Source organism: Microtus oregoni, unplaced genomic scaffold, assembly GCF_018167655.1.
Source record: "Microtus oregoni isolate MIOR12 unplaced genomic scaffold, Mior012 000064F_ref0000363, whole genome shotgun sequence".
NCBI lineage: Eukaryota > Metazoa > Chordata > Mammalia > Rodentia > Cricetidae > Microtus > Microtus oregoni.
The window spans coordinates 2,830,001-2,854,387 of NW_024543874.1; positions in this window are offsets into that span (position 1 = coordinate 2,830,001).

The window sequence follows — 24,387 nt, forward strand, 5'->3', positions numbered from 1 at the left end:
CTTTTTCTATTCAATTGACTTGTTGAGTACTGGGTGCCATGAAAATTCCACAAACAACCCAGGCTGTATCCAGGACAATGCATCACTCTCTACAAACTGACAACAAGGTCCCATTGCTGAGGTCTACACCACATAATACAGTGGATATGGAGAATTCGAGCTGCTGATCACATGGAGTCTTCACCTTATTTGGTGCAGAAGGGGCTCTATTAGCTAGTAAAATACAAACACAACATGGCCACAAAGCAGTCGACCTAAATCTGTTCTGTCTGCAAGATGTGCTAGAGCAATGGGGGCACAGAATTTGTGGGAGAATCCAACCAATATCTGATTTGAAATGATGCCTACTACACAATAAGAATCCATACCAACCATTGTTTGTGTGACCAACATTGAGAGACTAGATAGCCCAGAGTCCTGTGATAAACCAAACACTATGACTCAAAAAGGGGAAGGATTGGTGGAGCATGTGGTGCAGGCATGAACCTTTAACCCCAGCAGTCAAGAGGCAGAGACAGGTGGATTACACAGCTAATTCCAGAAAAGCCATTGATAAAACATGTCTCAACAAATAAAAAAGGAAGGAAGGATCAATTTCTGTAAATAAAAAAGCAATCTATAAAATTTTCTTTGTCCCTACAGTTTTAACAACTGTACTGACTTACAAGGAAGGATGGCTTCTACTTGTAGTTTTGCAAATCCCATCAGCCATGGCATTTGCTTGGATCACTAGAACACTGCGGAGTTGAGTCTCCAATATCACCATGCAAAGGGTATCTCCACTGCACAAAGACAGGCATCAATAGCCACACATTAGTACTAAAATGTAATGCCCTGTCCTGTTAGGCCCATGGGGTTACAGAAGGAAGAATGAATCTTCTTAAAACTAAGGAAGGAAGTTCATATGACTTCCAGTTTTTCATATTTCTTTCATGTTCTTTGATGCTTTGCAGTCAGGATATTTACTCCACAAAATAGAAAGAAAATCAAAGTGTAAGTAGGACTAATTTTTTCCAGAGATAATGAAAACATTTCTTGAAAGCCTCAATAAAGATCACAAGGCAGGAGTTTCCTTTCACTGAAGAAAATAAAAAAGGTTGAAAAGCACAAATGAATGAACTGAGCCCTGCCTGTCACCAGACACAGACAAGGTTGTTACACTCATGAGCAGTGATAAATCTGATTATGTCTCTTTTTCACAGTTTGGCTGAATTACATTGATTTTTAAAACAGACTTTATTAGTTTTGAATTTCATATCATTTTATTCTGATCATATTTACTCTGCACTCCTCACCCTAACTCCTTCCAGATCAACCATCATCTTTCCACCTCCCAGCTTTGTCTGCTCATTAGAAAGAAAGAAACAACCCACTGACTCTGACTGGACCTGTCCATGGACTGCTGGGGATGGGGCCACACCCTGGACCACAGCAGATCTGCCAGGAGCTGTTCCCTTAAAGAAGCTGACTCCTTCAGCAGAAACTATCAGCCATCCACAGCTCCTCAGATAGTGATTAGGGCACTTGAGACCCTCCACCCCTGTGCTGGAATGTTGACAGGCTTGACCTTATCCAGCTCTTATAGAGGCCGCCACAGATGCTGTGAGTTCATGGGGGCAGCAGTCTAGTGTTGACCAGGAGATGCTGTTCCTCTCTGGTCCTCTCTGACCTCTGGCTCTTCAATCTCTCTGCTCTTCATTCACAGTGGCCCCTGCTTATGGGGAAGGGAGTGATGCAGATGTCCTACATGTGGCTGAGCAATCCACTGACATTGACTCTCAGCATTGTGAAACATTGTACATTCTGTGTTACCCAGACTACACTGCACAGAATCCTGATGACATTGGAGATTGCAGTAATTCATGGGAGTAAACATAACAATTTGGTGGAAATTCAATACTCTGACCATTTAACATAAGAGTAATACATGCACATATTGAAAAGGGAGTTCGCCAACCTTGGGCTCACTGTCAGATGTACAGTAATTTTGATAGCTGAAATAATTTTCAATGATAAATAGGAACAGAAGAAAAGTAGGAATAGATATTATATACATGAATACACTGATATTTTGGAAACAACATGGCAGCTCTTGAGGAAACAAAGACATAGCCACCATGAGATCCAGCATTAGCACTGTTGGGTACAGATCCAGAGGACACAGCCAGTGTGTCAGAGGTTTGCTCAAATGCTCACAGCAGGGCCATTCACAATAGCCATGGAATGGGAACCACCAGGTGCCTGTCCACTGGGGAAGAACAAAGACATGAACATCCACACTGTGGGAAACTCCCCAGTCATCTCAAACTCTAGTTACAAGATCCGACCCAGTGCTGGCTTTCAGGAACTATGGAACATGGTCTATACGGGAGTAACAGTAAATCATAGCTTACACCATGCTGTCTAGTAATGTCCCTCTTATTTTTGTTCCCCATAGTGATAGCCATGCTTATTAAGGTGTCAGCTTTAATGCCCATGTGCTGGGTAAACTTGGGGTCTTTATGACACGGGAAAGAACAGTGAAGGATCTGAATACCCACTGGGAACACTGGGCAGCTAGGCTCACACTGTTTCTACTATCAGAGCCGTGAAACTGCAGATGCTGGGACAGATTAGACTGACTGAAAAGTGACACAAATGTTCTGCGCATTGAGAAACAAACGTATTGAGGTGATCTAACCCAAACCACATGGACTTGTGAGTTTCAACATGGAATTAACACATGAGTTCCCTTAAGATGCTACTGCACAGGACTGGAAAATTAATTTCACATTAAGTTCTGGTTCCAGGATTGCAATCAGGGTTGATCAGAATTTGTTCTTCTACTGCTCAGAAGAGGGTGAGGCTTTAAGAAGAGGGAACAACTTTTCACAATAATGAATGGCACTGGTATCTCTGTGCCAAAATACATCCACATAAAAGCAATGCTCCATCTTGGATGGTCTGCTACAGCCGCAGTGAGCCTGTGCAGGAGAGAACTCATGACCAGACTCAGGTCACAATGGCTACTCATTTTCCTGCTGTGCAAGCCTGTCTTTCCTTCAGGCAATCCGATTTGACACAATGTACAAGTGACACCCACAGGGTCCTTGTGCTCATGAGTGTTGTTACACGAGAGGCTACTTGAATACAAACACACACATTGTGTCTCCATTAAAACATCCTCATGCCAGAGCTGGACATTGCCAGGATTATTGAGCTGAAGGTTTACAGATTTTCACATTTACATACTGACTTTTTCAACATTCTGAATCACTACACAGAGCACAATGGCCCCATGGCCATGAGTGCCCAGCAATCTCCAGTAATGGGTGTCAGTCATGTTTTATATCCAGCGCCCCTTGATGAAAAACGTTGAAAACCTGGGGTGATTGACAGACTGCAGCTACTGCCCAGCCCAGGGGAAACAAGATGAGACAAAGAATCCCATGTCGGAGAAGGGCTAACAAAACTGCACCCAACACTGCATAACCTGCAAGTGCATGAGCCCAGTGGCTTGACACATAACTGGACAGAATGATCATTGAGAAGCACAGTTATTCAGGTGGATTATCCACTGAGGATGGGATGAGGACAAGCATGCGCTCCCAGGATTCTCTGCATCTCAAGCTGGGTCGCCCTGCAATGCACTCTATTGTAAGTCAGGCATGCTTTATGTTTATTCATTATTTATCTGTATATTTTCACGCTATTCCCTCTGAAACTAAGGACCACTGATCTTGTAGGCAAACACTCAACTAATAAACCCACAATCTACCACAAGCTAAAATATTACTTGTTGATGTGGGAGTGTCATATATCAATCTGTTGATTTCATTGGTTAAGCAATAAAGAAACTGCTAGGCCCATTTGATAGGCCCACACTTAGGTGGGTGGAGTAAACAGAACAGAACGCTGGGAGGAAGAGGAAGTGAGCTCAGATTCCACAGCTCTCCTCTCGGGAGCAGATGCCTGAGTGAGACGCCATGATCCGCTCCTGGGGCAGACACACGCCATGAAGCAAGCCGCCAGGTTAGACATGCTGAACCTTTCCCAGTAAGACCGGTGCTCACAGATTACTAGAGATGGGTTGATCGGGATAACAGAATTAGACAGTAAGGGCTAGGGCTAAAGGGCCAAGCAGTGTTTAAATGAATACAGTTTGTGTGTTGTTATTTCGGGGCATAAGCTAGCCATGCAGGCGGCCGGGGTGCTGGGAATGCAGCCCTGCCACGCCCCTATTACTACAACTTGTACACAGAGGTAAGGGAGTAAACAGGTATAGTGAATTTTGTGGCCGTGGAGAGGAACAGAAGATGGCACCTTGCAGATGAGTGCCAGCAATAAACCCAGATGCCTATGGAGAATCAGAGATGATGAGACAGAGGGTGAGTTCAGACATTTGAGATGAGGATGCAGCATTGCCAACTGTGTTCCTCCTCAGAAAAGACTGAGAGCCGAAACAAGATGTATGTAGGTGATTCCCATGGAGGTGTCTCTGTGAAACACTTCAAGCAACCACCACAAACCTGGGTGTTTCCAGGCATGCCTGACAGCTTGGGAGAGAACAAGGAGGGATCAAGCTGGGAAGTCACTGAGGCCATGATGCCCTTTGTGATTCCCAGAATGTAGTGAGATGAGGCTTCTGTGATGTCACAGGTAAACCCCTGCCTTAGCAAAAACAGTGTCTTTGCCTGAGGACAACACAGAATCCACAGAGGAGGGGAGGGATTCAAAGCAGGCCCAAGTGACTTGATGAGTCTGGGCTGTTTTCTTGGAAGGACACTAGCTGAATTCAGAACATGGGTGACTCACTCAGTGTGACGCACTTCTTCATTGGGACCTTAAATATGGAGACTAAACAGAGTGAGGGACTGGAAATGTTCCTGCCTGAGGACAGGTCATTCTAAGCAGGATGTGAAAGATTAGTGATGAGAAGTCTCATAGCAGCAGGGCTAGACCCCAAAGACCACAGGGAGAAAAACCCTCCTCTCACCTGAGAGAGGGGCCTTGGAAGGAAGCTGCACAGGTGTCAGTGTAGCAGGACTCCCACTTCTAGTCTAGAAAAGGAAGGTATTCAGAGATGTGGGCCAGGGCCCAATGAAGTAAAGAAGAGGGCCTGGGCCTAATGCTTAACCTGCAAAGGACTGAGCACAAAGATGAAGAGATGTGGGCCTGGGCCTAAACCATTCCCTGAAGAGGCCTGGGCCCAATGAAAAAGATATGGGGGCTATGGCCTAATTTTTTCCTGAAGAGGCCTAGGCCCAATGAAGAAGTGATGTGGGCCTGGGCCTAACCCTATTCCTGAAGAGGCCTGGGCCCAAAGAAGAAGAGAAGAGGGCTTGGGCCTAAGGCTTTACTGCCAAGGTCTGTGCCCAAAGAATAAGAGATGTGGGCCTGCGCCAAATCTTTATCCTGAAGAGGCCTGCGCCCATTTTTTCCTGAAGAGGCCTGGGCCCAATGAAAAAGAGATGGGAGCCTGGGCCTAATTTTTTTCTGAAGAGGCCTGGCCAAAAGAAGAAGAGATGTTGGCCTAAGCCTAATTCTTACCCTGAAAAGGCCTGGGTCCAATGAAGAAGAGATGGGGGCCTGGGCCAAACACTTCCTTTGAATTGGCCTAGACACAAAGAAGAAGAAATGTGTGCCTGGACCTAACCCTTTCCCTGAAGAGGCCTGTGCCCTAGGAAGGAGAGTGTGGACCTGGGTTACTCCCTAACACTGTAGATGCTATGACCCTAAGAAGAAAATTGTGGGCATGACCCACCTATATCAATAAAAAGACTTGAGACTAAAAGACAAACAGATGTTGGTTTGAGACTTTCAAACTGAAGAGTGTTTGGCCTTTAGAAGAAAAATATGACCCTTTCCCTGTTCAAAAATCTGAAGAGGCAGTTTTTAGACTGGGTCATTCACTAAGCCTAAGGAGACCTTGGCCTGAATAAAGAAGAAAAGTTGGACTGGGAATAATCTTGTCTCTGAAGAGGAATGTAACCCAGTAACCATGACCTGGTCTGAAGCCAGGCCTTATCTTCATGTCAATTTTTTTGACCACACCACAGCCTCATTTGTGACCAAGTCCAGCCCATTTTCACCAAGACAACTCGAATCCTCACCAGTGAGTGACATCAGATCATAGGCCATGAACTCTCATCAATAAGGAGATTATCTGATAGCTCCTTTTCTTCCGTCCTGGTTTGTGGGTTATAGTCATGATTGTCCCAACACAGGCAAACTTCTCACCAATGTGCCAAGGTGAAATCATGGATTCAAAATAATCTGGACCACACATGAATTTCAAACGACTGGGACACAGCTTGGAATGGAGGGTGAGTTTGCCACACCCTGGAATTCCTCTGTGTCCAGGTCAAGAAGAACAGTTTGACCTTTTGCCCAGCATAGGCCCAGGGTATGAAGACATGTGTGAAAATGCAAAATGAGTCAGGGCCGTTCTCCTCATGAAGCCCTGGACATCAAAAAGAGTGCCAAGGCCCAAACTAAAAACAATCAACATTTTGTTTAGCCCATGTACCATGAGGCACACTGGGCCTAGGCCTCATTTTCAGCTCTTTTATGACCAGCTCAGTCATCTATGCGGACATATGCCAGCTTGTTCACTCGTCATCTTGGCTTGGACTACACTACTCCCTTTCTGAGCATACTGGAAGCTGACATGCTCAGCAATAGGTGTGCAGAACAAACACCCATACTTTCTTCAATGGAGACCACACCCAAAACACATGTAAGCATGTATGAACCCCCGCTGTAATGGGCCGTGGGCTTACAAAAATGATATATCTATATAGACATAGCATACGAAAACGAGAGCCATACTGTGCCTGTAGCTGCCTGAGACAGAAATAACCTTACCTGAACTAAAGGGATCTTAAACCACTATCTTTAGGAATGAACAGATCTCAAATGTAACTCACACGACAGCCTGGTTTCTAAGAATTGCTGACTAGTGCATAATTGGTCCTCTTCTGGACACATTATAACTGCCAAGATTCAGATCCTGATGATGATCACCTGACTACTGCCCTAGGGGCCCGACCATGAACAGACCTCAAAGAAAATCAGCCTGCTCCTGAAGCACAGGTAGCCTGAGTGATCATCTTCAAGGGTGTGTGGGCCGCACCCTTGCTCCCTGCATTCCAGGACAAAATCCCACCTCAGAGGAGCCAGGCCTTAAAGGGCCCAAACCCCAACTTAAGGACCAAAAAAAAAAAAATGGATGCACCAAGAACCATAAGCTAGTCTGAATCCAGGCATTATCTTTATGTCAATTTCTTTGACCATGCCACAGCCACATTTGTGACCAAGGCCATGCCATGTTCACCAAGACAACTCGAATCCTCACCAGTGAGTGACATCAGATCATAGGCCATGAACTCTGATCACCAAGGAGATCATCTGACAGCTCCTTTTGCTTCCGTCCTGGTTTGTGGGTTATAGTCGTGATTGTCCCCACTCAGGCAAACTTCTCACCAATGTGCCAAGGCGACATCATGGCTTCGAATAATCTGGACCACACATGAATGTCAAACGACAGAGACACAGCTTGGAATGGAGGGTGAGCGGGCCGCACCCAAGAAATCCTCTGTGCCCAGGTCAAGAAGAACAGTTCGACCTTTTGCCCAGCATAGTCCCAGAACACAAAGACATGTGTGAAAAAACAAAATGAGCCAGGGCCAGAATAAGACACACAAAAAGGTGCATGTCCAAGGTTCATCAAAACCAGAAGAGTCCCACGCATAGACCAATCAGAGCCCTGGGACAATTGGCCCAGATCCGTTGTCCCTATTAAGCCCTGGAAAAAAAAAAAAACTAAACAGTGCCAAGGCCCAAACTGAAGGCAACCAACATTTTGTTTAGCCCATGTACCATGAGGCTAAATGGGCTAAGACCTGATTGTCAGCTCTTTCGCGACCAGCTCTGTCATCTATGAGGACACATCCAAGCTTGTTCACCTGTCATATTGGCCTCGACTACACTACTCCCTTTCTGAGCATACTAGAAACTGCCATGCTCAGCAATAGGTGTACGGACCACACACCCATACTTCATTTGATGCAGACCACACCCACAACACATGTAAGCATGTATGAAACCCCGCTGTAATGTGCCGTGGACTTACAAAAATAATATATCAATGTAGACATAGCATATGAAAACGAGAGTCATACTGATGGAGGAAGGTCATTGGCTAATAAAGGAACTGCCCTGGCCCATTTTATTGGTTAGGACATAGGTAGGTGGAGTAAACAGATCAAAATGCTGGGAGGAAGAGGAAGTGAGGTCAGAGACTCCACAGCTCTGCTCTCCGGAGCAGACGCCTCAGCAGAGACGCCATGCCCCTCTCCCAGGATGAAGCTCCGACCCAGGATGGATATAGGCTAGAATCTCTCCGGTAAGTGCACCTTGGGGTGCTACATACAGATGATTAGAAATGGGCTAAATTAATATGTGAGAATTAGCCTAGAAGAGAATGGGCCAAGCAGTGTTTAAAAGAATACAGTGTCCGTGTAATTATTTCGGGGCATAAGCTAGCCGGGCAGGCGGCTGGGGTGTTGGGGACGCAGCCCCGCCACCGCCCTTATTACTTCATCATACTGTGCCTGCAGCTGCCTGAGACAGACATAACCTTACCTGAACTAAAAGGATCTTAAATCGCTATCTTTAGGAATGAACAGATCTCAAATGTAACTCACACGACAGCCTGTTTTCTAAGAATTGCTGACTAGTGCATATTTGGTCCTCTTCTGAGTAACTGACTCCTGGACACATTATAACTGCCAAGATTCAGATACTGATCATGACCACCTGATTACTAACTAGAGGCCAGGCCATGAACAGGCCTCTAAGGAAATCAGTCTGCTCCTAAAGTGCAGGTAGCCTGAGTGATCATCTTCAAGGGTGTGCGGGCTGCACCCTTACTCCCTGCACTCCAGGACAAATCCCAATACAGAGGAGCCATGCCTTAAGGGGCCCAAACCCCATCTAAAGGATCAAAGGAAATGGACACCCAAGAGCCACGACCTGGTCTTAAGCCACGCATTATCTTCATGTCAATTTCTTTGACCACGCCACAGCCTCATTTGTGACCAAGGCCATGCCATGTTCACCAAGACAACTCGAATCCTCACCAGTGAGTGACATCAGATCATAGGCCATGAACTCTGATCAATTAGGAGATTGTCTGACAGCTCCTTTTGGTTCCATTCTGGTCCGTGGCTTATAGTCGTTATTGTCCCAACACAGGCAAACTTGTCGACAATGTGCCAAGGCGACATCATGGCTTCAAAATAATCTGGACCACACATGAATGTCATACGACAGGGACACAGCTTGAAATGGAGGGTGAGCGGGCCACACCCAGGAAATCCTCTGTGTCCAGGTTAAGAAGCACTGTTTGATCTTTTTGTCTGATTAGGACATATACATGTTCTACACACTATAACACCATACTTAGTTTTTGAAGAATAAGATAAAGGCCATAAACTGATATCAGTCAGTCCGTACAAGTTCCCTGATTACTAGTAAGTCAAGTCCATGTTAAATTTAGGGCGTATGGGCCACTCCCTCTCTTTACAAGGCCCAATCTTGTCTGACAGTAAGGGAGACAAGACGAGAAACCATGACTTGAATGTTACAAGGACCCTCTGTCCTTCGTTATAAGAACATGGTCATAACTAAATATCAAGAGTGATTAAATGGCACATGGTCCTACCGTGACTTTAACTGATTTTTATCCATGTCTAGGCTCCTTTCACCAAGCATATTAAATGCAGAAATAAGGCTTCCTGAGTTGATGACAGACCACAAATGGATAGCAATGTGGGCTGTGGCTCACTTTCCACCAAGATACCTGTGTCAGATTTGTATTCTCTTCCTTAAATCCAAGAGATATTCTCACCATGGAGAGGACTCAGGAATATAAAACATGGCCTTTATCATGTATGATAGACACCAGAGACATAATCTGGACAATTTGGCAAGATCTGTGTGTGTTCTGCAACCACAAGCCATTATGTGCCCAGCTGTCTCCAATAGATCCAGGACAAGTGAACGTATTTGTGTTGGCCAACACCACAGTCAGAGAAAAACAGAATTACCAGAGTTGGTATTGTAGTATGTGACATCAGCCTCACAAACTTCCAGACTGTGGTCCAAATCTTCATTTCCTGATATAATAGTTTCCCCATCTTCTCATTGCTGACTTTGTCCCTCAGCCTGACCTGATCAGAAACATCAAGTAATCTATTGGATTAAGATGACATGACCCAGGAATACAGACATAACTTTAATAAAAATGTGTAACAGAAAACCCTGAACTTCCGCCTCTGGAGGAATGTTTGGTGGCTATTCAAAGACTAGACATGTGTTCCTGTGTTTCTTCACAGGAACCCACCTAGAAGAAGCCAGAGTTATAACCTGATGACTACAGATCCCTTACAGGTCTAAAGCCTTGTGGTCACCAGTCTTAACTGTGAATTGTCGTTTCTACATTTTGTATATAGTTCTGAATAAATATGTTGATATGTTATTATGGTTTAGCTTGAAATTTCTATTTGGCCTTTCCTTTTTTCTGAAGATCGGTGAACCTCCATCCATGGTTTGTGTCTTTGTCATTTGTAGGAATTGCTTTAAAAAGCAAAAATTTAGTGAAAGGGGCCAATTAGGCAAGATCTGTCACCTAGCTGTAAAATCACCGGGATAAAATTTCTAATTTGGAGGGGCTGCTCCCAACCCCATCTGGTGCCAAAATCTGATTCAAGTTGCTGAGGAAGGTATGAAAGGCAGAGGAGTAACTGAAGGTTCAGTGTGGATCACATGACACTAGCATCTGGAAATTGTCCTCAGGTGAGACTACACGTGAGGAAGAATGGACTCCCACTGATATCCTCTGCATGGGGCCACAACACAGTCAGGTACAGTCCATGTCAGAGCAACAGTAAAATGTGCTCTGCTCTTTCAATTAGAGGTCCTTGAGGCTGACCTGTTGCATCTCTGGACTGCTTCTCATGGTCTTTGGAAGCACAAGTTGCAGATTTGTTGGTGAGTTCCATATTGTAATAGACACAGTGAGGGTGTCTCCTAGAAATGACGTGGAATCTGCACCCAGGGTACCACAAAATATGGAAGCCAAAATGAGGCAGAAGATGGACAGTGCCATTGGACCTGCTTTTGTGGCTGGAGGAAACCTCATCGGGACACAACCCAAGACAGAGAGCTATAGGCAATTGAGGAATCCTGTTAGAGGGAGAACTAGCTCTCCCTAGAGATGAGTCCTTTACCTGGTTATGCAGTACCTAGTACTCAGACCTGACATCTACACATGCAAACATCATTGAACAGGCACAGCCTATTGGAGTCATACATTTATGCATTTTTCTAAAAATATGTATCAGTAAGAAAAAAATCCCATGAATTTGAGTGAAGAGAAGAAAAAAGTTAAGAGAACAAGAAGGATAGTAAAAACGGTGAGTTTTTATTTTCAGTTTACAAATTATAATTGTAAAATTTTAGGAACTATTTAATGGGAGACTTGGCCAGGTTATATACTGAATATTGTAACATTTATACAGCGAATCAGACTTCTTTTATATGTATTGTATTTCAACACTCTTGTCTCTATACCTAGATCTCTCTTCTCCCAAGGAGACACAAACACATACATTGCAGCATCATGTTAGACATGTGGGTTCTATGGCGACAGGGAGAGCCATCTCGAGCCTTTAAATCAGCTGACATCAGGGCATAAAGCTCTATCCTGTCCTACAACTCTTCCACCCATACATTTCCACAAGCCCATCTCTCATAGTAAACCAATGGCTACCATGCTGCCTGCATCTGGAAGGAAAGAAACACAGAGAGAAGACCACAAGCTCAGCTTCTCACTGGAGCAGCAGAACCCTGGTTATTGTACAAGTACCTGAGTGAGTCAGAAAGCCAGGACTGTATATATATCAATTTATTTATATATATGTATATATATATATATATTTCAATTTCACTTTTAAATTTAGATATACACGCACCTCAAATACATTTACAATGCTTTTGTGTTATCTACAAGGAAATTAAACCATTTTCTCTTTTTATGCAAATGAGTTGAATAGCTGGTCCATATCAGGGATTAATCTTTGAGATCTTTGTAATTTTCTCAGGAGAATCCAAAGAAATGAGAGACCCTGGGTACATAAAGAACTTGTTTATATTGTAACAAGTTAAGTGCCATTTATTACCTGAGTGCCCAAATCCCAGAAGAATTCTTAAAATGTGGTTTTCAGTATCCAGAATATCAGCCTCTTTATTTATCTCTACTTTGTCAGTATGTAATCTCTGGTCTGATATTTGACACCAGGTCAGGAATTTATTGCTACACAGGCAATTCTGACCTTGAACTCATGTCTCTCCTCCTTTCTCTGTCTCAAGTTAAGAGATTCCAGACCACGACATGAACACACAAGGCTTGCAATCTTCACACCTGACCTCAATGTGGAGGCTTTTAAATGGTTCTGCAATGACAAGGAGGATCAAGAACAGGTGGAGTAAACACCAATTCATCTTGAACCCAGCTCTCTGCATTTCTACCTAAAGGTTACATTGATGAGGGACACTTATGTACACAGAAGTGTCAAACAGCAAGAATATTAACTAAATTTTATGTAAAATCAACGAAAATTAAGCTTGTACAGTTCTATCTTACATAGAAAGTAGCTTTAAAAATCATTTTGTAAAATTATTCTTTTTACCTACATTTTATGTTAAATATACTGATTCTACAAGGAAGTATGGCCTCTATTTGTAATTTTGCAACATTTCTCAGTTAGGGGAGGGGCCTGTGAGCTCCTTTCCCTTCCATGCTAGAATACTGACTGGCTTGATTGCAGAGCTCCTAAGTGCAGCAGGACTCTCATGTCCAGAAGACACAGCTTCATTGCAATTCTTTGACCTCTGAATATAAAATCTGTTCATCCTTTTTCCAGGATGGTGTCTGAACCTCAGAGGAAGACGTTAAATGAATAACACATTTATTCCTGTGAATTCCACAGACACTTCTTCTCTGAGTTTTGAGTTTTTGTGAATCACAGGTTCCTGCATTAAGAAACTTCTCTGATGAGGAGATAGAGCTCTTTAACTTATGAGTATAGAGATGTGAAGTCAGGGGGAAATTTGATGTGAGAATTTAATGTAGTAATTGTGGTTGGTCTACCATGGAGGCTTGGGAGTTTGCCAGACATAGGTTTTTCTACAGATTAAAGGTATAAGATTATATATAATTATGTGTTTCCAAAAGCATCATACATGAAAAAATTATCAAAATATAAAGAACAAGCAAGAGGAAAGAGAGTTCTGCAGGTGGAAAGATAAAGAACAAGCTGCCAGCATCAGGATTCCAGAGTCTCAGACAATTTGTTGTTGTCCTCTCACATGGTGATTGATAGAAGAGTGACAGACACCATGTGATTACATGGCACTTATGTGATAAATTCACTCCAACAGACCCTTATAACCATGACACCAGTCCTCCATGAGGATGAGAACAGGAACATCTCCAACCTCCCAGTACTAATGCCCTGGTGAGCAAAGAACCAACCCTTCCCTAATCATGGACACATGGAGGATATAGTTGTCAGACTATGTAATCGTCTGTTCTGTCCCTTTAAGAGATAAACCACACCAACTCCCTCCACTGTCTGTGGAGGCAAGTCTTGGATCTTCAGCTTCCAGCCCGAGTCCCTGAGTCCTTTCTGCGCTCTCTCTCTCTCTCTCTCTCTCTCTCTCTCTCTCTCAGGCAGCTTCTGTTTCTCCCTTCTCCCCACTTCTTTCCTTACACCTTCTGTTTCTCTCTCCTTCTCTCTCTCTCTCTCTCTCTCTCTCTCCCTCTCTCTCCTCTCTGTCTTGGCCTCTCTCTCTGCTTCTCCTCCTTCTCCCCTTCCTTTCCATAACCCACTAAATAAATATCCAACCTCACTCTGCATGGTGTGCCTATCCATGGCTTTGTCTGTTGTGCAGGCAGTGTGGCTCCCTGCCTGGGACCATCCACCTTTGGAGACCTGTGGTGTGGTCTCATGGAGTGCCCATGTGTCTGTCTCTTCACATGGAACTGACAGCTCCATTGAGGTCCCTTATCCACCATGAGACAAAACCAAATGCTATCACACAGACCTATATCTTCTCAATCCCAGATGCCTAGACAGCAGTGTGAAAATACAATCAAGAAAAGCTAAGACAATGTCTCTATTGGAGCCCACTGTGACAAAGCAGGCACGGAATATTCCTACATACATGAAAGACAAGAAACAGAGCTTACTGCAGCATGTGTGAAGATCATAGGGGCACTTAAAAAGAAAAAACATCTCAGTACAAAATCCAGGAAAATATATAAACCATGTAATGATGTGAATGAGCCCCTTTTAAAAATCTAGGAAAACACAAAGTATGCAAGGAAATGATTAAAACTGTTCAAGACCTAATAAAGAAAGTAGAATAGTGCTGCTATGAACATCGTAGAGCATATACTTTTGTTGTATGATAAGGCCTCTCTTGGTTATATTCCCAAGGGTGGTATTGCTGGGTCCAGGGGTAAGTTGATCCCGAATTTCCTGAGGAACCAAAACACTGATTTCCAAAGTGGTTGCACAAGTTTGCATTCCCACCAGCAATGGATGAGTGTACCCCTTTCTCCACAACCTCTCCAACAAAGGCTATCATTGGTGTTTTTTATTTTAGCCATTCTGACAGGTGTAAGATGGTATCTTAAAGTTGTCTTGATTTGCATTTCCCTGATCGTTAAGGAAGTTGAGCATGACCTTAAGTGTCTTTTGGCCATTTGAAGTTCTTCTGTTGAGAATTCTCTGTTCAGCTCAATGCCCCATTTTATAATTGGGTTGGTTAGCCTTTTACGGTCTAGTTTCTTGAGATCTTTATATATTTTGGAGATCAGACCTTTGTCAGTTGCGGGGTTGGTGAAGATCTTCTCCCAGTTAGTGGGTTGCCTTTGTGTCTTAGCAACAGTGTCCTTTGCTTTACAGAAGCTTCTCAGTCTCAGGAGGTCCCATTTATTCAATGAGGTCCTTAATGTCTGTGCTGCTGGGGTTATACATAAGAAGTGGTGTCCTGTGCCCATGTGTTGTTTGTGATAGCCAGAACCTGGAAACAACCTAGATGCCCTTCAATGGAAGAATGGATGAAGAAAGTATGGAATATATACATATTAGAGTACTACTCAGCAATAAAAAACAAGGACTTCTTGAATTTTGCATGCAAATGGATGGAAATAGAAAACACTATCCTGAGTGAGGTAAGCCAGACCCAAAAAGAGGAACATGGGATGTACTCACTCATATTTGGTTTCTAGCCATAAACCAAGGACATTGAGCCTATAATTAGTGATCCTAGAGAAGCTAAATAAGGAGAACCCAAAGAAAAACATATTGGCATCCTTCTGAATATTAACCTTCAGCAAGCGATGAAAGGAGACAGAGACAGAGACCCACACTGGAGCACAGGACTGAAATCTCAAGGTCCAAATCAGGAGCAGAAGGAGAGAGAGCACGAGCAAGGAACTCAGGACTGCGAGGGGTGCACCCACACACTGAGACAATGGGGATGTTCTACTGGGAACTCACCAAGACTAGCTGGCCTGGGTATGGAAAAGCCTGGGATAAAACCGGACTCTCTGAACATAGCGGACAATGAGGACTACTGAGAACTCAAGAACAATGGCAATGGGTTTCTGATCCTACTTCACGCACTGGCTTTGTGGGAGCCTAGGCAGTTTGGATGCTCAACTTACTAGACCTGGATGGAGGTGGGGGTTCCTTGGACTTCCCACAGGACAGGGAACCCTGATTGCTTTTCAGGCTGGGGGGGGGACTTAATTGGGGGAGGGGGAGGGAAATGGGAGGCGGTGGTGGGGAAGAGACAGAAATCTTAAATAAATAAATAAATAAATAAATAAATAAATAAAATAGATTGCTTATTTCCCCTGAAAAAAAAAAAAAGAAAGTAGAATAGATGAGCAAGATCCAAACTGAGAAAACTGGAAATGAAAACTGTATTTGAGCAGCAACTACAAAGGCAACCCTCAGCAACAAAGGACAAGAAATTAACAATAAAAAAAAAGAAACCTGGCATTGAAGATAAGGTAGGGAAAATGGATATATCAGTCAAAGAAAATGTATCCTAATTCTTGACTACATTAGGGTAGCTTTTAGGCAGCATAGTATCTGAGAACAGCGCTGCCCAAGTCCACTGTTGCAATCCATTAAGAACACAGAAAGGAAGACAAGGTCCCGGGACAGGCAAGCAGAAGCTCCTGCACTGCTGGACTCTCCTGCACTTGGTCTCCAAGTCCCGAGCATGGCTCTTAACACTCTTGTCAACTCTCCGATGGCTTCAGCTCCACATCCCTTTCCCTACATTGTGCTTCCATGGTCTCCTGCCTCCTTTCCTTTATCTCTCAGGTGGTCGGTAAAATGGGTTTTCAGGGAGCTAATATTATACTTAGATTATAAGTCCCCCTAAAACCAACTAGGGGACCAAGTCCTGTATGTAAAATAAAGAGCCTTTATTCTTAGACAAGTTTGCAAACTTGGTCTCTTTCTGTGTCCAAAGTGTTTGAGTGGTCTGAGAGCCTTGAGCTTAGTAGGGCTGGTGTTTTTGTAGTAGCAAAGGTGGCTGAGGGATTTCTAAGGTTCAGGACCCCTACTTGGCTGACATTAATCTCTGGGTGTCCTGGTCTAAAATGACTGTGTGCTTGCAGATGATTCTGTCTACAATGGTTGGAACGTTAGGAAATTCCTTTGGATGGTTTATTCCTGGGTGGTGCCCGGGTAGTCTCAGTTTGTAGTCTTTCTTGGAACCAGGGTAAACTACTGAGAGTCAGGCCTCTATTGAGTTTGTCAACACTGGGTCCTACACCAAAGCTTCTGAAATTCTCCAGTGAGTCTCTGTATCCTACAAAGAAGTGAGTTAGAAGCATTTAATCTCTCCTAAGTTTCTCCCATGGCACTCATCCCTTGCCTTGTATTTTATACTGAACACAACAGAACATTTCTCCTTCAGTGTTGTCTGCTTTCCCTACTAATGCTATCCTTACCTGGCTCTTCAGTTTTGCTATGAATCTTCCATGGGAGAAGTAGGTGAAGCTGTAACTGAGAAACATCCTTCAGAGATCCTCTACCCTCAGAGACACCAAGCTACTCAAACAACATATTAGCCTTACAGGGACTTAAGAAACCAGATAGAAACTGTCAGAGAAGCTGGTAGGCTAACTGCAGATCCTTACCTCTGTCTCCTTTCCTCCAAATCCAAGGACCCAAGCTCACACTCAGCTCTGTAACACACCATCTGCTGAGGCCTCTACTTCCTTTCTGCCCTCTTCTTCAGGAGATCATGCAGATCTTCCTCTCCAATCTTCCTCTCCAATCATGACATTGACCCAGGCCATAATGCCAGCAGACATTCCCTGGGACCTGCCAGCTCAGCCTGCCGGAGAAGCAAGTAGGCCAGTGAAGCAGGGAGGCAAGTTTGAGACCTTCACCGTCCCTCCTCTCCTCCAAATCCAGTGCTTCAGTCTCATGCCCAGCTCTGTAACAGTTACCTGTTGTGGCCTCTCCTTATCCTCTGCCCTCATTCCCAGAGGACAAAGCATAAACTAGTGAACATCCTGCTTTCCTATCTCCTGGGGATACCCTGAAAACCTCTGCCTTCAAGCCCATCCCCAATTCTAAGTGTCAGCTCCCAATCCCATTATGCACATTCTAATCAGAAGACCTATGGCCTTTTCTTGCAGGATCCCAAAACAATAACCTACTTGGCAATACACAGAAAACACACTCACCTAAATCCAGAACAGACAACACAAACCAAGGTATATATGAAACACACCTTACAAAGACAAAAGGAACTAATAGTATCAATAAGATGAATCATCCCAAACCCAGATGCCAGTATGAAAACATTCAAAAACAGCCAAAACAAGCTCTGCCCACTAGAGGGCAGCATCTCTACTAGATTAGGCCCTGGGAAATACAACAAGATCTTAAAGTAGACTATATATGTTAGAGATCCTTAAGAAAACATAAATTAATACCTTAAAGAAATCTATAAAAAACACATACAGTCAATGGAAGAAAATGAATCAAGCAATTCAAGACCTAAAAGTGGAAAAAAAAATTAATAAAGAAAACTCAGCCTTAGGGAAAAATGGAAATGATATCTTTAGGAAGTCAAGCAAACTGTAGAGTTAAGATTCAATACCAGAATAGAAGAGATGGAAGAAAGAATCACAGACACTGAAGATAAGAAGCAATGGATAACTTAGTCAAAGAAAATGTTAAATATATATATATATATTTGGCACAAAACATCCAGGAAACCTGGGCCACTCTGAAAAGCTGAAATCTGAGAATACTAGGAATAGAGGAAAAAGAAAAATCCCAGATCAATGGCATAGAAAATATTTTCCACAAAATCACAGAAGAAAGTTTCACTATCGTCTGGATCAATGCCTACCAAGGAAAAAGAAACATACAGAACACCAAATATACAGGACCAGAGTAGAAATTCCCATGACAAATAATAATTAAAGCAGTAAATGTAGGGAACAAAAAAGAATATAGAAAGCTGAGAGAGAAGAACACAGATGGAGTGTGAAGACAGACCTTTTAGATAACACTGGACAGCACGATGGAGTGTCTGAAAGCCAGAAGGACCTGGACACATGTTCTGAAACTAGAAAGAATATGATTTAGTTCAGACTACCATCCCTATCAAACTTTTCTAATGCAATAGATGGAATAAAATTCCAGCATAAAACCAAATTGAAGCTTTAGTATAAAAACAAACAAAACAAAACAAAAAAAAACCCAAAATTCAGCCAGCACAGAAGTTGCCAATAGAATACCATCAAGCTGAATAGGCGAACAACTCCCAAAAAAGCAAAAGGAATAATAAGCCACATCAATAAATCACAAGTAGGGAAACATGCTCGTGCACACACACACACACACACACACACACACACACACACACACACACTTTCCACAACTAAAAATAAACAGGAATCAACAACACTGCTCACTGGTTTCTCTCAACCTCAATGGTCTCAATTCCCCAATGAAGAGACACAGACTAACAAACTGCTTAACAACAGGACCCATCCTTTTCCTGCATCCTGCAATCCCACCTTACATCTCCTGCATCCGACAATCACACCTTACTTCTCCTGCATCCTGCAATCCCACCTTACATCTCCTGCATCCGACAATCACACCTTACTTCTCCTGCTTCCGACAATCACACCTTACTTCTCCTGCATCCTACAATCACATCTTACTTTTCCTGCATCCTGCAATCACATTTTACTTCTCCTGTATCCTGCAATCACACCTTACTTCTCCTGCATCCGACAATCACACCTTACTTTAAGGACTGACATCACCTCAGGGTAAATGAATGAAAATGATATTCTGAGCAATTACTGAACCTAAGCAGACAGTTGGTCATTCTAGTAACTAAGGGAGATGTCAAACCAAAATGAATCAAAGAGATAGGGTGATGGAGAAGGGTCATCTGTCTATTGGTTAAGGTCATATGTCTATCTGTTGCTTTCATTGGTTAATTAATAAAGAAACTGCTTGGCCTTTGATAGGACAGAAAATTAGGTTGGTGGAGTAGACAGAAGAGAATGCTGGGAGAAAGAAGCCGAGTCAGGCAGTCGCCATGATTCTCCCACTACAGACAGATGCAGGTTAAGATTTTTCCTGGTAAGCCACCTTGTGGTGTTACACTGATTATTAGAAATGGGTTAGATCAATATGTAAGAGCTAGCCAATAAGAGGCTGGAACTAATGGGCCAGGCAGTGTTTAAAAGAATACAATTTCCGTGTAATTATTTCAGGGCATAAGCTAGCCATGCGGGCGGCCGGGTGCCGGGGACACAGCCTAGCCGCTCCTAATACAACAATAGGGAAGGACACTGCACTCTCTCAAGGTGAATCCTCCGAGGTGACATTTCAGTTCTTGACATTTCTGTACCAAAAACAAGGCCACCTAACTTAATGAGAGAAACACTACTCCAGCTAAAATAAAATATCGACCATTGCTGACCACTACTAGTGGTACACTTCAATACCCCATTGCCCTGGGGGCTGGGGACAGATGTCACCCTCGACACTGCCCAGAGCCTGGTGCTGAAAGGAAAGGGAGAGGCAGAAAGGTCCTTGTGCTGGGTGTATGTGAAGGGTCGAGGGCAGTAGGATCCCACTGACATGGGTGTTCTGCTTGTCACTGGGGGACAGAGTGAGGTCTGGGCCTGGGATGCTCACAAGGACAGTATCTTTGTCCATGTCTCTGACACGCTATGGTGGTCGGGTCTGTGTGATATCCATGGCTCCTGTTTGAACCACGGGACTGCAGACATCTGGAAGTCAGGAAACCTCGTATGACCATATCAGAATCTGTGAGATGTGCCCCTTCAGGGTCCATGGCATTTAAAAAGATCTGTCCTGCTATCCAAGTTCGTGGTGACATCTGGGCCCAGATTGTTACCAAGGACTATAACTGTGCCCATGACCCTACAGTATCAGGGATCTTTGTTGTTGTTAGGGGCTCTTGTTGTCAAGGAGGGAACATGCAGAGCCCCATGGTTTGAGCCAACATCTGAGGCCTTGTTGTGTTTGAGGGTCATGTGTGTGTTTCTGGCATGCTGCTGCTGGGGCCATGCAAATCTGGGTGACTTGTGATACCAGGTAGGGCTATGATGACATCCAGGCCCAGGCTGATGCAAGGGACATTCCTGGGTCTGTGGTGATACTGCAGCTTGGGTTTATATTGGTGTCAATGGCCTGTGTTGTCATAAAGACGACATTGAAGCCCAGAATCTGAACATGGTTTAATATCCAAGAACCATGCAGCTGATGGGGCCATACAGACCTCAGTGATATGTAGTACAAACCAGGGCAATGTTGCTATAGTGGCCAAACTGTGGCAGGGACCATGTCTGAGATTCTGGCCCAGCTGCAGCAGGGATCTGTGTTGATGTCTGAAGCTCCTGTTGCCATCAAGGGCAGTGCAGATGCCCCAATCTGGGCTGCCACCTGAGACCATGTTGGTGTTTGAGGGTCACACAGTTGCTGGGTCCATTCTCAACTCGGGATCCCACACTGCCAAGCAGAGCCATCATGACATCCTGGCCCTGGTTGTTTCAAAAAATATGGCTTGGAATATGGTCCATTCATAGTCAGGATATGTGTTGATAACCATGGCCATGATGCTACTGAGAAACTTGAAAACACCTGGGCTCTGCTGCCACCTGGGGCCATTTTAGTTGCTGAGCTCTGTGCTGCTGCTGATGCCATGCAGAATTGAATTGCCTGCAGTGCCATGTAGAGCCATGGTGTCTTCTGGACCTGCGATGGTGCCAAGGACCATGTTTGTGTCCATGCCCTGCTGTATCCTCTGACTCTGCTGGTATCTGTGGCTCCTATTCCCACTGAAGACAGTGAGGATGGGCTGCACAGAGTTGGTCCTTTGCCACACTGGCTGCAGCACAAGGGAGGACTGGCCCTACATGTACCAACTGCAGCACTCAAGGGACCTGCACCTCACCTGGACAGCACAGTGGAGCTGACCCAATTGGCAGGGGTGCAGATGAGTCAGACCTGAAGTTAGGAGAGTGGGAGAGCTGTCCCCATTATCTGTCACCAGTGGTGTGGGTGAGAAAGGGATGCACACCCCCTGGGTCCCTCAGCATCTACTGCAGTCAGGAGAGCTGGTCCCAAGATCAAGAGAGCAGGAGAACTGACCCTGTCCCCCGAGAACTGCTGCACTCTGGATACCAGCCCTGCACTTATCATGGACAACATAATGGAGTTGATGGCGTTGAAGGGCAGCACATGATCTGACCCAGAAATGTGCATTAGAAAAATACACACTGGAAAGAAATAGCGTCTTCAGCTGACATTGCAGGTCAGCTGCATGGCTGCACGTAGAAGAATGCCAACAGATGCATACCTCTCTGCTACACAGAATTGAACTCTAAATCGATCCTCAACATAAAACTAGATATGCTAGGCCTGGTAGAAGAGAAGGGGAAACAGCCTTGAATTCATTGGCAGAGGAAAAGTCTTTCTGAATAGATTTGATTAGCACAGGCACTAACATCAACAGCTACTGAGTGGACCTCATGTAACTGAAAAGCTTCTGCATGGCCAAGGAAAACATCATCCGTACAAAGTGGCAGGCTAGAGAATGGGAAAAAAATTATCATCAACCAACCATACATCCATATATCCAACAAAGAGTTAATAATAAAAGAATGTATAGAACTAAAGAAATATATATGAAGAATGTAATGTAAATATGAAGAATTCAATGTAAAATATTGTATATAATTCTCAAAAGAAGGAACTCAAATGGCTGAGAAACAGTTCAAGATATGTTCTACATTATTAGCTATCAGGTAAATTCAAGTCAAAACAATGTTGAGATTTCATCTTACATCCATCAGAATGGCTGAGATCAACAGAACAAATGACAGCTTAGCTCGTGAGGCTGTGGAATATGAATGCACATACATTACTGGTGGGACTGGGAACTCACACAACCACTATGGAAATCAGTGTGGGTTTCTCAGGACTATGGGAACCAGTTATCTTCCTCAGGAACCAGTGGTAACAGTCATGCATACATTCACAGGATACTCTCATCATAGCAGAGACACACTTGCTTAACAATGTTCATTGCTGCTCTCTTCGAAGAGAGGATGGAAAACGGCTTAGATATCCCTCAAAGGAACAACGGATAAAGAAATGAGGCACAGTTATACAATGGAGCATTCCTCAACCCTTAAAGAAAATGGCATCATGAATTTGGAGACAAAGGAAAGGAAATAGGAAAATTCACCCTGACTGAGGTACCCAGATCGAGAAAAATAAATATAGTATATATGTTCACTTATTATGAATGCTAGTTATTAAAAGACTCAAACACCAAGTTACAATGCATAGAGATAGAGAGTTTATATATACAAAAAATGATTAGGTCAGACACATGGATTTCCCTAGGAGAGAGAAATAGAATTTCTGGGTTAACTAAGGGCTGGGGAAATGATAAACAGAGGATCAGGTGGGGAGGGGAGTATAGATTGGGTTGAGGGATAAAATGCAGAGAGAGGCAGCTGAATTTGAGGGACATTTCAAGGTGATATGGAAAACTAGTGCAGGGGAAACTCCTTCATATATATGCAGGTGATCCTAATGAAGTCTAATAAAGAAGAAGACAGAATCCCAAATGGCCATCCCTTGTCACCAAACAAGACTTCCTGTACCTAGACCTTTTTCTTTTCAATTGACTTGTTGATCAACAGGTACCATGGAAATTCCCCGAAACAACTCAAGCTATTGCCAGGACAATGCGTCGCTCTCCACAAACTGACAGCAAGGTCCCATTGCTGAGGTCTACACCACATAACTCAGTGGATATGGAGAATTCGAATGCTGACCACATGGAGTCTTCTTCTTACATTAAGGTGTCTGCAGGAAGTGCTAGGGCCATGGGGGCACAGAATTTGTGTGGAGAATCCAACCAATATCTGATCTGAATTGAGGTCCACTCCACAATATAGAACCCATACCAACCATTGTTTGTGTGACCAGCCATGAATGACTAGAGAGCCTAGAATCCTACAGAAAAACCAAACACTACTAGTCAAAAAGGGGGAGCAGTGGGGGGCATGTAGCAGAGGCATGGAGCTTTAATCCCATCAATCAGGAGGCAGAGGCAGGAGGAACACTGAGTTAGCATCAACAGCTAATTCCAGGACAGTCAAAAATGGAACATGTCTCAGAAAAACAAACCAAAACACCCAAAATTATTAAAGACGAAAGAAAGAAAGAGAATGAAAGAATCAGTTTCTACAAATAAAAAAGCATTCTATAAAATTGTGTTGTCCCTACAGTTTTAGCAACTGTACTGACCTACAAGGAAGGACGACCTCTACTTGTAATTTTGCAAATCCCATCAGCTGTGGCATTTGCTTGGATCACTAGATGTAGGGTTAAGCCAGCCCCTTAGGGGGTGGGCTTGCCTTAGGCGAATGTTTACTTATAAATCAGGAGTGCAGAGCCCCCGCGCCCCTTCCTGCTTCTTGTTCTCCGTGGGAACCGTGGTAGTGTAAGTCTAATTTCCCCATTAGAGCTGTGTATATATTTTACAATCTGTTTTGCAGTAATTTACACAGTTACATTTTTGGCATCCAATGATGGGCACTTGCCCCCACCCCGGCATGGGGGGGGCGCAAGCTCGATCTTTAACAGCCTTTGCGAGCAAGATTAGCTACCGGAAGCACGTTTGGAATCAAGCGCGTAGCCCGCTAGCTAACACAGCATGCTCCCG